This window comes from Lissotriton vulgaris, chromosome 7, assembly GCF_964263255.1.
Source record: "Lissotriton vulgaris chromosome 7, aLisVul1.2, whole genome shotgun sequence".
NCBI lineage: Eukaryota > Metazoa > Chordata > Amphibia > Caudata > Salamandridae > Lissotriton > Lissotriton vulgaris.
In genome coordinates, this window is record NC_141695.1 from 267,907,775 (window position 1) to 267,922,714 (window position 14,940).

The window sequence follows — 14,940 nt, forward strand, 5'->3', positions numbered from 1 at the left end:
AGCAGCAGGTTGACAATAGGGAAGAATGGTATGGGTACTCACAAGGGGGGCAACAATCAAGGCAGGTGCCTAAAAAAGGCTTAAGGCCAGTTAATGGCACCAACGATGTGAATAGAGATCTCAGTAAGTCTGGTTCTAATTTTAATTTGGATGTTTTACATCTCCCACCAGCCTCCGCCCCATATGTGCTTGTCCTAATTGGCGTCCCTGCGCTTAGAGAGGGACAGAGAGAGTCCTGGTCTGATCTCCAAAACAAGTCGGTAGACTGGCTTCATAAACACAAAAATTTTGATCCGCATATGATGGAGGAAATAATCATGGCCAGGAGAGTAGGGTGAGTCGGACCATCAAATAAATGTATAGATACGGATTGCATTGTTTTAAACTTTAGAAGGCCCCAACAGGTCCGTCGCCTTCTATCCATTACAGATGAATCATTTAACCCCAACTAATATTAGCACACTTCTTCTGGGTTTCTTCTATAAGCCATCCTTAACTCCAAACAGAAACACTGAAACAGATATGCCCCTATCGAATGGTTTTCATATCCTCTCTGGTCTGGATACACAAGATTGACCATTAGACATGGTATCTAATGTAGAAGCCAATGATACGCCAATCTTAAACGTATCAATTATACCTAATCGCTCCCCAGAGATGATAAACTCAGTAAAAAGTGGCAATGGAGTTACCCTGAGTGTATTGAGCTGGAATGTGGCAGGTCTACATTCAAAACTTGATACTATAGACTGGATAAACATGATTAGGGAATATGACATCATCATGTTCCCTGGAAACCTTGGCCACAGAAGAATTATACATCGAGGGGTTCCATTGTTTCAGTGTGCTATCCCAAACGCCCAGGATGGGGAGACCATCGGGAGGACTGTTTATAGGGATTAATGTGGCTGCTGGGGGAAGCTTTAAGGTAATCCCTACCTATATCTTAGAATATCAGGTAGTACTGCGTAAAAAAGGGATTCATTTCCATTTGATACATTTTTATAATAATGATTTTCAGTCAGTTCCAAACAAGAGTTTTATAAAGCTTTTTGACTTTATTTCAGATTTGGATAATCAGTCCAATAATGGGAATCTTCTGGGTATTTTAGTGGGGGGTGATTTTAATGCTAAAATTCTCGGTATACACCCTGAAAAGGGAACGACCTATTATGGACAATCGACAAGTAGAGGTAGAGAACTTGACAGGTTTATAAGATCCCATAATTTGTCCAATGTTATGGACCTGGTCGCACAGTCAACCACGAACAATCATCCAACCTATAGGGGAAGGGGTTGTAGTTCTATCATAGATTTCATTTTCGTTTGCCCTCTGATAGAAAAACAGCTGGTATCTGCTGAAGTTGTACCCTCTGACTATGGAAATCATTATCCCATTAAGATACCGATACACACTGCCCATAGGCCTATTTTTTAGACCGAATGTGGGGCCACAAACCTAATGGTGTCAACTGATAATTTAAGATTGTGTTGGAATGGGGTAGATAACTCCGAAATTTTCAGGAAAGTGGCAAGGGACAAAATGCCTCTGATTGTTTCTTGCCTTTCATTAGAATTACCACCGGTACAGATAATTGGGGATTTTGGGAAGATCTATCAGAAAATCAAATCCCTACTCTCCAGACGGTCGCCTCAAGTGGCACCCATCCCCAGGTGGTTCAACAATGAATGCGCACAAGCAAACAGGAATTTACGCAGGGCACTTTCAGCCACTCAGAGGTGTATAAAAGAAGTTAAACTGGCCAGAAAGTATATTGAGGTAATCAGAGATAGGAAGAAGGATCTCCTGAGTGAACGATGGTATAAAATGTCTGAGGCTGCTAGCCACAAAAAGGGTAACATCTTTTGGGCGGCAGTCAGGGAGGTCCGTTCTATGGGCCAGTCCTCGACGCCGATTAGCTGTAATATCGCCAGCGATGCACGGGTTGAACATTTTTCAGGTATTTATGCCCCTCCACTTCCATGTGAGGCAACCTTTAATCCAGGTAGCCCAGCACACATAGAAATGAGCATTTTAGAACTTGTGGAAGCCATTAACCAGAGCCTAAGTAATAAGGCGCCGGGCCCAGATGGGCTCCCTATTGATTTAATTAAGTGGAACCCGGATTTCTGGGCCCTTTGCTTTTGAATGTTTTTAAAAATTTAACTTTGACAAAAATTTCCGAGACTTGGGCCAGAAGTATAATAGTCCCGGTTTTGTAGAAAGGAGATAGATCTCTTCAGTGCAATTTAGACCTATTTCTCTAATAGAAAATACTCTTACATTTTTAGGAAGAGTCCTGTACCACAAACTGGTGGGATGGACAGAAGCAAATGCCATCTTGGACCCATGCCAGCTCGGATTTAGGGGCAAGGTTGGAATGATTGAACAATGTCTAAACCTAAACTTAATTGTCGTAAAATATACTATTGCAAGGAGGACCACCATCTACATGGCTTTTAGGGACCTGTCCACAGCCTTTGATCTAGTGAACAGTTCAAAGCTGTGGGCATTCCTTTCAGCAGACGGTTGGATGAAACACTGGTAAATGTTTTAGTATATTTACACAGAGACCTCCAGGCTCAAGTAAGGATTGGCCCCCCTGCTTTTTATTATATATATTAATGGGCTGAACACCACTTTGAAAACGGCTACTCAAGATGTCCCATACATTAATAAAGAGCCCATCCCCGTGCTTCTTTACGCAGATGATGAGGTTCTTATAGGCCGCACTTCAAATTCCCTGCGTCTTCTTGTCCAAAATGTTAACAATTATATGGAAGAGTTAGAACTGCGGGTACATTTTAAGAAATCCTTTCCTTCCAGGGAAGCGTGAAATAGGCTTGATCACAATAGACGGTCAAAAATTGACTTCTCTAAGATCTTTTCTTTACTTAGGTCTGGCCTTTGCTGCGAACGGTTCCTGGAGTGAGCATTTAGCTTACCCCAGGAGCAAGTTCTCAAAGGCCACCAATTACATTTTAAGTCTACCCTGCCCTAAGACCACGGGTGCTCTTTTAGCAGTACAGAAAATATACACACTCCAGTGCACCCCGGTGGGTACCTTCGGTGTCGAGATCTGGGGAATGGCCAACTGCTCAGCAATACAGCAGGTTTTGCAGGAAACTACTGAGCTCCCCAATCTCAACCCCCCAATATATATGTCACAAGGAGCTCAACGTCAATTTTATAACTGATTTTATTCGGGCACGACCGGCACTTATGTGGGTATCAGTGTGGAAGAACGAAGCGGCATTCTTGACACAGCAGAATATTAAGGATTGTTTACATTGCGATAAAGGCTTAGAAATCCCATGGATAAGCGGTGTGCTCAGAAGCTTGCTCAGCGTAAATAGAGAAAATGTCTTCCTGGATCCCATATTAGCAGAATCAGTTCCAAAAAAGGAACTGCGGAATGCTTTGTACTCCCTATGTAATAAGGAGCGGGATGTGGTGGAGTCTAGGAAACAAATTGTGCGAAATTATATGGCTATTGAACAGCACTGTTATCCGCTTCATATGTATTTGACCTTACCGATGAGCCGTTGGGAAAGGAGCCTTTTGTTTCGATTAAGAGCTAGCAGAATCCGATTTGCACTTTGTTTTCCACTGGGTTATAGCCCAAATTTTAACCAAAATTTGTGCTCTTCTGACGGGAGGAGTGAGCAAACTATTATGCATTTTATATTCTTCTGTAAATATTATCTTAAATACTCTAAACCGTTTTTTTATCCATATTTTAACAAGAGAAGACAGAGAAGACCAATTACTTTGGAGGTGGCGTATTATTGCATACTAGACTTAGATGTTGTTGAATTGATTTTCCGCACTGGCACTTTTCTTAAAACTGCAATAAGGGCGCGTAGGTCTATGATGGATCCCTGATCATATATGACATAATCTTTGAACTGTTTTAACAATTGTATATATTAACATGATGGTCGTCTTTGCACCAGGCATTTTGGATATATGTATATGGAATTTTAATCTTTGTATCAATTATTGTGATGTATTTATGTTTTTGTGCTTTTATGGGTACTATCGTATCCGAATAAAGTTGAACTGAACTGAACGGAACTTAACTGAAGTGATAACTTTCAATTGGGAGCAGGGAGGACTGTTGAAGTTTGTGTCTAAAGTACTATATCTTTAATGGTAAAGTCGGATTTTAAATCCCATTCTGTAAATTCCACTTTTAGAAAGTTGGCATTTACTTGTTCCAACCATTTGGTTCCTGCAGCCCGTATCTTGGGTCACATGACTAGGTGGAGCTGCAGTTGGTCTTTGCATCTTTCTCCCAGACAGTGAGACAGAGGAGTATTAGTGTTGGTATGATAGGCTGTCTCTGACTTTATTAGGGGGTGGTGCTGTCACCTACCACACTTACACATCACAACGGATTTGTCTGAGCATACTCACAAAGGGTTTGTCACTAGTCAAATGTAACCCCAGACACACTGGGACAGGGCTGGGAGGGAGGAAATTCCAAACGACTCTGGGTGGTGAAAACCTCCAGAACCTACTCCTGCTTCAAAGTGGGTACTAGGTCTAAATATTGAAGAACCAGACCCAACTCTTCAGTACATTTCTGGATCTGTGGAATTCTCAGAAGTACTGCTGCTTCGCCGCTGCTGCCTGTTTGAAAGTACTGGACCTGCCTCTTGATTCTAGGACTAAAAGTGTGACTCCAAGTGCTAGTTCTCTGGCCTCCTATCAGAGCCTGAGGAACGAAAAGGCTCCAGCCTCCTTGATCCCAGCAACTGGACCATGTCTACTGTGAGTTTTGCTACCCCAGTCTATGACCCTAGGAGGTGGACTTGAAGGTGCTCTGCCAGACCACCTTTGGTCCTGTGGGCAAAAATGGTGCAGCAAGACACATTTTCTCACAACTCCTCTTCGGACCAGCCTGATGCAGATAATTTGCATTGCAGCACCCAGTCTTCTCTGAACCACTGCTGTGCCATGCCTCCTTGACGCAGACCTTCGCGTCACATGCCCAACGTAGACGACATCCTCAATGATAACGCAGGACTCCGCATGGCAGCTCTGCAGCTATTTTGGAACAGCAGGTGTGTGACGCATCTTTGATGCAGGACATTAAACTGCAAGCACTCAGTCGAAGGCATCCTTGACGATGACACAGAACTTTGTATCACAGCATCACACCTCCAGGGAACTGCCTCTGCACAACCCATCTTCAAAGTGGGATCTCACAATGCTCTGCAACCTGGATTTAAGTTAAATAATTTAGGGCCAGATGTAGAAGCCAAAATACCGGTCGGGAACGGCCGATTTCGGCCGTTACCGACTGGTATTAAGTTTTTGGCATGTAGGGGCCCTATTTTACCGATTCGGTAAATTTACCAAATCGGTAAATTTACCGAATCGGTAAAATACCGAATCGGTAGTTTTACCGATTCGGTAATTTTGAGATGTAGGTGGGATTCTTCTGAGTCCCACAGGCCTTACCGAATCGGTATTTTACCACCCAATCCAATTGGGTGGTAAAAAACTGATTCCAGGTGTGCATGCACATGTGTGCATGTACACCTATGGCATGTGACAGACAGACATGCCCTTAGGGCATGTCTGTGTGCCACATGTCACACATGCCTGAATTCGGGGTGCTAGAGGGTGTCAAAGTGACACCCCCTGCACCCTTGCAACATTTGGTATTTACCGAATCGGTAAATACCGATTCGGTAATGCCCATTGATTCCTATGGGCTTCAATGCCCATAGGAATCAATGGGCATTACCGAATCGGTATTTACCGATTCCGTAAATACTGATTCTTACAGAATCGGTAATTCAATTACCGATTCTACCTAAATCTCCCCCCTTCTATTTTACTGATTCATAAATACCGAATCGGTAAAATTCGGTATTTATGAATCGGTAAAATATACTAACCTACATCTGGCCCTTAATGTACTTTGATCAGCAGGCTTAGCTTGGACCCTGTAACCTGCCAACGCTCCATCTTGGTCAGCCTGAATGTATACCTTGGTCCAGGTCTGGCGTCTCCAGATAAATACAGTGAGTGGTTTGTGCTTTTTGGCACTATTTTCACTTAAATCTTCAAAGCTGCATATCTCTAGTTCTACTGATTGGCTTTTTGTCATTTGTCATTTTGGTGTTACATAATTTATTACATTTTGCTCGATGTTTCTAAGTTGGTGTGGGATTTTCTTGTGTTGTGTTTTCACTTTATTAGTGTTTGAAGTGCTGCATAAATACTTCACATATGGCCTGCAATTAAGCCTGACTGCTTTGTGCCAAAGGGTTAAGCACAGGTTCAGTTGGGGTTATCTTGTGACCTCATCCTGACAGAGATTATGGCTGCTGCTTGATTAGGGTTTCATAACTGTTAGACCAAGAATCCTTGGTGTGGTTTTCCCACTTACATTTTGCCTTCAGACCTTCTGTTTGCTGACTTATATTTTGCAGCAAAGTTTACATCTGCTAACCAGTGAAGTGCCTTAAAACATGGTGGAATTAACTGGTACCCAACTGGCATATTTAATTTACTTGCACGTCCATTGTAAAGTGGCTCTACCTGTGGCCAGGACCTGTGAATTAAATGCTAATAGTGTGCTTGCAACACTGATTGTGCCACTCACTTAAGTAGCACTATAAACATGTCTCAGGTCTGTCATGGCAGCCTGTGTGTGTAGTTTTTAACTTTCAGTTCAACCCGGCAAAATAAATGTATTACCAGGTCTGAACCTTCCTTTTATTACATACAGGTCACCTGCTAGATTAGGCCCTGAACAGCCCAAAAGGGCAGGATGCAATGTATTTGAAAAGTAGGGCACGTGCCTTTAAGTTTTACATGTCCTGGTAGTGTAAAATTCTTAAATTAGTTTATCACTAACGCAAAGCCTATCTCGCTCATATGATAACATTGGAGATACCTTTAGACATCCAGTAAACTGTAAAGTGCAAATGGGAACATGAAACCAGTTCAAGTTTGGTGTCTGGAATTGCAATGAGAAATGATACTGTATGGTGAAGTCAGATTTTACATTTCAATTTAGAAAATAAAATTTTTAGGAAGTTGGCATTTTTGTGGCGTATTCACTTGGAGCATACAGCCTGTCTATGGGCCACATGAGCGGGTGTTGTTGGCAATTGGGCTTTGCATGCTCCTCTTATGTGGGTTTTTGGGTTTATAGTTGTAAAGAGTGGAAAGTTAATTAATTTTAATGAACTAATATTCAGAGCCTGATTATGATGTCGGTCAGAGCGACACGTTAGCGGAATGGAACCACCAAATTATAAGTCAGCGGTTCCATTTACAGTATTAGGATCCAACTTTTTTTGGGGTGTTGGAAACATCAATTTCTCTATTGCAGCTTGTACAGTGGCTTCTAACGGGCTGCAGCACAAGCTTTAAAACAAAAATGGATGTTTTGAAACATCCCTGCATCATGCGGTGCCTGCCACATGGAGGAGGGATATTTAGGGGGGCACCATAAATGCCCCCTACAATCCTACAGCAGAGGGTCAGGGGAAGTGGCCCCCTAGTCACTTTCTGCCTGCCTTTCCCTGGTGGAGCTGGGGCTGGCTCCGCCGTCTATTGAGATACAGTCCCAATCGCCATCCCAACGGGCTACATGAGCCCGTCCGAAGCAGAGATTTCCCTTGTAGTTTTACCTCTGACCGCCGGTATCATAATACTGACGGAAACCTATGATGCCGGGCGTAAAGCTTCTACTAGCTTTCAGATGACTTTCCTCCCAACATCATAATAAGGGCCTCAGTTTTTAATTAATAATATTTGTGTTATTGATAATGTATTATCTGAATTGTGCAATTAATTTTTTTTAAAGGATTTAGATGTGGGTTGTGGGTTGTGTATGGATATGGTTTGGAGAGTGAATTAATTGTAACAATAAATAATCTTTGAATTAATATTAATTATTACATAGATCATTAATTATGTCAATTGTGTAAATAATTTTATGTTAGATTTTATGAGTGTGTTGTTTTAAAATTATGTTTTAGGTGCAGGTTGTGAGTTTTGTGGGGTTATAGGGTGGGAAGTAACTAAATTAAATGTGTGTAATAAATATGTTTTGTTGATTAATAATTTCTAAATAGAAACATTTATTTTTTCTGATAGTTATTTTTGTATTGTATTTATAATATTATTTGTAGTTATTTGTGATATGTATTTAACATTGTATCACATTTCTATATATTTTTTTTAAATATATATGTTTTAGTTTTTTGTACATATTTATATTTTTTCTTCATTCACTTTGTTTTTGAGATTTTTTTGTTTAAGATATTTTGTTTCTTTTTAATGTTGCACTGACTGGAGTGGAAACAGTAATCTTAAACCCCCCACACAATCCAACACTTTCCCTACTATTGTACTGACTGGAGCGGGAATAGTACATTTTACCTCTCTTCATTCCAGCACCTTCCCTACTGTTGCATTTATTGGAGTGGGAATAGTACATTTTACCATTCCGCTATCCAACACTTGCCCCACTGTTGTAAGGACTGGAGTTGGAATGGTAAATTTTAGCCCTCTGCAATCCACCACTTCCCCTATTGTTGCACTTATTGGAGGGGAATAGTAAATGTTACTTCCCCGCAATCCAACACTTTCCCTACTGGTGTACTGACTCAAGTGGGAATCGTACATTTTACCCCTCAGCTATCCAAAACTTTCCCCACTGTTGTACTGACTGGGATGGGAATATTACATTTTACCTCTCCAGAATCCAACACTCTCCTTACTATTGTACTGATTGGAGTGGGAATAGTAGGTTAGCCCACCACAATCCAACACTTTCCCTACAGTTGCACTGCCTGGAGTGGGAATAGTACATTTTACTCCCCTGCAATCTAATACTTTCCCTACTGTTGTACTAATTGGAGTGGGATTAATACATTTTACCCCTGTGCACTCCAATAATTTCCCTACTGTTGTACTGGCTGGAGGAAAATGTGTACATTTTACCCAGTTTAATAATTTTTGCATTGCATGAAGTGGGAGTACACATTTTTTATATATGTAGAGTAATAGCTTGCGTATTTTTGTAAAAGATTGTTGTGGGACACCCTCTTTGATAACCCCTTCTCACCCCCTGGTAGATTGGCATGAGCAGCACGGCTTATCTTCAAGGCAATGTGTAAAGTATTTGCAACCACACTCCCAGTGACACAGTGATAACACCACAAATGGACACCACAATGATGTATGAAAATAGAGGTATCTTTATCACGAAGAAAAATACGGTAAGACCAAATTATATAAATCCAACATATGCATATTCGTAATCTTTCACTTGGACGCTTATTAGGCCAACAAACACAGGTTCTTGCGGTATTAATGAGCAGGGCAGGATGTTCAAATGCAGTCCTAATGCAATGCTATGCAGTTCGTATTCTCAGACCAATGCAGTTTGTAATAATGTAAGAATAATGCTACACTCAATGGAAGTAATCAGGAAGTTCGTAAAGGAAGAATGATGCAATCCTCAATGTACGTAATCAGGCAGTTCGTAATGCAAGTGTAACACACTCCTTAATGTAAGTAATGATCAGTTTGTAATGCGAGAATAATTCAATCCTCTATGCACAAAATCAGGCAGTTCGTAATGCGAGAATAACTCAATCCTCAATGCACATAATCAGGCAGTTCGTAATGCGAGAATAACTCAATCCTCAATACAAGTAATAAGGCAGTCCATAATGCAGGTATAACGCACTCCTCAATGCAAGTAATAAGGCAGTTCATAATGCGAGAATAATTCAATCTTCAATGCACATAATCAGGCAGTTCGTAATGCGAGAATAACTCAATCCTCAATGCACATAATCAGGCAATCGGGGATACTGTTCTGCCTAACCTGGACGGCGTAGCTGATTGCTGAAGGCTCCTTTCTTCCACCCACGCCTCGCGGAACCCGCTCCGCGGGTCCCGCTTCGGATTCTTATTCCTGGATGCTGCAGTGGGGTTTGTGTGAGGCTGCAGGGCTGCGAGCGCAAAACTGGGACTCACATTCCCAGGAGTCCCGGTGTCAGTGGCCGAGTCACCTGGCCCCGCTCTCCCTGACCGCCCCGCCCCACCTCCATCAGCAGAAAAGGGGCAAGGACTCACCGCACTGTGGGATACTGTTCTGCCTAACCTGGATGGCGTAGCTGATTGCTGAAGGCTCCTTTCTTCCACCCACGCCTCGCGGAACCCGCTCCGCGGGTCCCGCTTCGGATTCCTCTTCCTGGACGCTGCAGTGGGGTTTGTGTGAGGCTGCAAGGCTGCGAGCGCAAAACCGGGACTCACATTCCCAGGAGTCCCGGTGTCAGTGGCCGAGTCACCTGGCCCCGCTCTCCCTGACCGCCCCGCCCCACCTCCATCAGCAGAAAAGGCGCAAGGACTCACCGCACTGTGGGATACTATTCTGCCTAACCTGGACGGCGTAGCTGATTGCTGAAGGCTCCTTTCTTCCACCCACGCCTCGCGGAACCCGCTCCGCGGGTCCCGCTTCGGATTCTTCTTCCTGGACGCTGCAGTGGGGTTTGTGTGAGGCTGCAGGGCTGCGAGCCCAAAACCGGGACTCACATTCCCAGGAGTCCCGGTGTCAGTGGCCGAGTCACCTGGCCCCGCTCTCCCTGACCGCCCCGCCCCACCTCCATCAGCAGAAAAGGGGCAAGGACTCACCGCACTGTGGGATACTGTTCTGCCTAACCTGGACGGCGTAGCTGATTGCTGAAGGCTCCTTTCTTCCACCCACGCCTCGCGGAACCCGCTCCGCGGGCCCCGCTTCGGATTCTTCTTCCTGGACGCTGCAGTGGGGTTTGTGTGAGGCTGCAGGGCTGCGAGCGCAAAACCGGGACTCACATTCCCAGGAGTCCCGGTGTCAGTGGCCGAGTCACCTGGCCCCGCTCTCCCTGACCGCCCCGCCCCACCTCCATCAGCAGAAAAGGGGCAAGGACTCACCGCACTGTGGGATACTGTTCTGCCTAACCTGGACGGCGTAGCTGATTGCTGAAGGCTCCTTTCTTCCACCCACGCCTCGCGGAACCCGCTCCGCGGGTCCCGCTTCGGATTCTTCTTCCTGGACGCTGCAGTGGGGTTTGTGTGAGGCTGCAGGGCTGCGAGCGCAAAACCGGGACTCACATTCCCAGGAGTCCCGGTGTCAGTGGCCGAGTCACCTGGCCCCGCTCTCCCTGACCGCCCCGCCCCACCTCCATCAGCAGAAAAGGGGCAAGGACTCACCGCACTGTGGGATACTGTTCTGCCTAACCTGGACGACGTAGCTGATTGCTGAAGGTTGATAGTTGCGAGCGGTGTAGATCCAGCTGACCTGACCGCTCTAGGTGATTTTTACCCACAAGGTAGGGAAGATCAGTTGGCACCTTCCCACATTCTATCCATGTTACCCACCCAGGCCACCTTAACAGTGGGAAAACTGCCTGAGGAAACCATGGCTCTCAAAATTCCTCAAAATGAGCCCTTAGAAAGGCTACCTTTAGTGGCTGTGCCCATTCCATCCGTACCTATTCACTCTCCTAGTCAGTCTACCATAGATGTACCCCTGCTAAAGATTGTAAGCTGGAATGTGGCAGGGCTTGCTCGCAACCTTGATAACCCAGAATGGAATGTGTTCTTAGAGCCCTATAACATCTGTATTCTGCAAGAAACCTGGTCTCAGGAACCAAAACATAGAGTAGGCTTTACAACCTACTTTGTTCCAGCTCTCCAACAAAGTGGATCTAAGGGTCGCCCATCCCGATCCTGACCCTCGACCCGATTCCAAAATGGACACAAAGTGCGATAGACATCAATGCACTTTGCATGGAACACAACTTGAGATCAACAAATGGTCGATCAAAATCGGATCTTATGGGTGCTCATACTTACAACAGGACGGGCCACACCTCCAGAATTGACTTTATCATGTTGAACTATAATCTCTGGCCTTTCCACCTAGACATGGAGGTTATAGCGTCTTGTGATAGTGATCATAACCCCCTTTGCCTAACCCTCACTTCCCCTTGGCAGATGAAGAAGCAAGATAAGCCTGTCCATATCTGGAAATCATCCCATGAAATTGCTCCGTCTAACTGTGGCAGGCGTCTGAAGTGTGCAAAAGTCAAAGCAGACGAGGCAAGGCTGGCGCAAGCCGGGACCATCTTGTCTGTGGTGGAGCCTCGGCTTGACGCTTTAAGTCCATCTAGCATAAAAGTTTTACCGTTATTTACAGAGACCATAGCAGCACTGAGTGAACTGTTTATCATTCCCCAATCCAAGGCCAGGGTTGTACCCAAAAGTGCCTCCAAGGCTAGAGATAAATCGTATTCCTCTAAATGCCGAGCTGCTAAGGGGGAGCTCATTTCTGCAGTAAAGAACAGGGATCCAGCCACTATTAGATCCGCAAGGAAATTCTACAAAAAAACGGTGGCTGAGGCGAAGGAGGCTTATGAATATCATTTCTGGTGTGAGCTAACTGAGGCAAGTAGCAGGAAGGACCCAAAGGGGTTTTGGGATCTTCTAAGAGCAAGGAATAAGCCCATTGACCAGCAAATAACTTATAACATCCCTGGTGACGCTTGGTTTGTTCACTTCTCCAAGCTATATTCTGCTACACTGGGGTCATCTCCTTTATGTCCAGGATTTTTGTCCAGTCCAATAGCTAATCCCCTTGCCATCGACGGCCCCTTCACTAGCCAGGAAGTTGAAAGGGCAATTGGGGGTATCGTCTCCAATAAGGCTCCAGGTCCTGATGGGATCCCAGGTGATCTACTGAAATCCTACCCAGCAGTGTGGAGCAGATTAATTGCTTCACTTCTAAACGAGGTTCTACTAGGAGGATCTTTTCCTGACTCTTGGAGGGGCGCTGAAGTTGTGCCAATTTTTAAGAAAGGCAGCAGGGACGACCCAGCCAACTATCGCCCTATCAGTTTGTTGGATTCAACCCAGAAGGTTGCGGGCAAAGTGGTACTGGGTAGGATTTTGCAGTGGGCTGATGAGGAAAAGATCCTGTCCGACTTTCAGGCAGGTTTTAGAACAGGGACAGGCACCATCGAGCAGACATTCCGCCTTCTAATGCTATATTGGAAAGTGGTGGTGCTGGGAGGGGGCACTTTGTATCTAGTCTTTATAGACTTGCGAACTGCCTTCGACCTGGTCCCATGGGCACTACTATGGAATGTCCTTGATGGATTAGGTCTACCCCCCTACTTGCTGTTCTTGCTTAGAAAATTCCATGAAGACAATTTCGCCCAGATCAGATGGGGTGTTCAGAGAGAAAAAACATCTTTTTTTTTTTTTTTTGTCCTCATTAGCCTAAAAGTCGATCCAACTATGCTCTTATCCTCTCCACCACGAGGATCGACCCCCCTTTGGCGACCCGGAGCCCCAAACTGGGTTCCAGGTACCCCGAGGGTCTTCCTCCACGTCGCCAACAGAGCTTGGACGGACTTACTCCCTTCGGACCAGTTCGGCCAGTTGTCCTGTAGTTGTTCGATACCACCCTTTAGGACAGAGAGATTTTTAGGCCTAATCATCGGACCCGGTAAAAAAAAAAAAAAAAACCCCGGGTTATTAACTATCTCTCCTCCAATTGATCAAAAGGTCCTAAAATTTAAGTGACCGAGAGCTGCAAGTTCTCAATAAATCCAGCTTTGATGTTGCATACAGTGAAGCCAGCCACTCTGCATGGGTTGGGGGATGTATATTAACACAATTCTTACAGATTTCTCTTCTTGCCAATAAAATGGCATAAAACTAAAAATCTCTCTCTGGTCCCCTAATATTGTGGTTTAATCCGAAGATAATTAAAGACCATGAGCACGAGATAGTGATACCTAGGATAGATTCGAGTGTTGTTTTGATTTCATCCCAAAAAGTGGCAATGTTCGGACACTCCCAAAACATATGAAGATCCGAGGCTGCCGGTAAAGAACATTTGCTGCAGCATTTTCCTGTTTGAAATTTCGACAGCCTTTTAGGAGAATAGTACGCTCTGTGGAGTGTAAAGAAATGGTTGCGCCTCAACCATGCTGGCTTGATGATTTTGTAAAGAAGGGTGAAAGATTCCTCCCAAATGACCTCTCTGTCTGGTTCTCCCTCTGCGCCCCATACTTTTTCCGGGAGGTTAGAATCTCGCTCTCCATCCTCTATAATGTGCCAATAGAAGGGTGCAACTTCCTTTTTTCCCGCAGGTCTCTCAACTAAGATATTTTCTAAAGGACTCTCCTCTCCCAACATTCCTTTATTCCTAATTTGAGTCCGAATCCAGCTTCCGATTTGTAGATATACTATCCAGGAGAGTGGTGATGTTACTTTTAGCTTGAAGATATCCCAGTCTATGATTGATCTTTCCGTCAACATGTCTTCCCACTTTGTAATTCCTGCATCTTGCAGAGCTTTTTTAACTGTATTGACCTCTTGTGATGCCAGTCCGGGTAGATCCCAAATTGGTGCATGCTCAGATAAGTATCCTATCCCGGCCTTAGATTTTATTTGAGACCACTCTTTCAAGCTACTCAGTAATGTCTTTAACCTAATTTTTTTGAAAAACTTCTGATGGCCGAACTTGAAGAGAAAGCCATTCTCTGGAAGACCCGAACCCAGTAGCATTGCCTTGTACATCAGCCCATTTGCGTTTTCCCAGGGACGCTTAAGTAGCATCCTAGAATGGGTCAGATGAAATGCCCAAGCGTAATATTCGAGGTCTGGCAATGCAAGCCCTCCTTTTTCTCTTCTCCTTCTCAATTTTTTCCAAGCTACTCTGCTGTATTTATAGCCCCAAATGAAAGAATTAATATTCTGCTGACATTTTCCAAGCTGTTTGGTGTCGAAAGCTAACGGAATAGAATTAAAGATAAAAGTAAATTTCGGGAGAATACTCATTTTAACCAGGCTAGTTCTCCCATAGATGTTAAGTGGGAGGAAGGACCAAGCTTTCATCAAAGTTT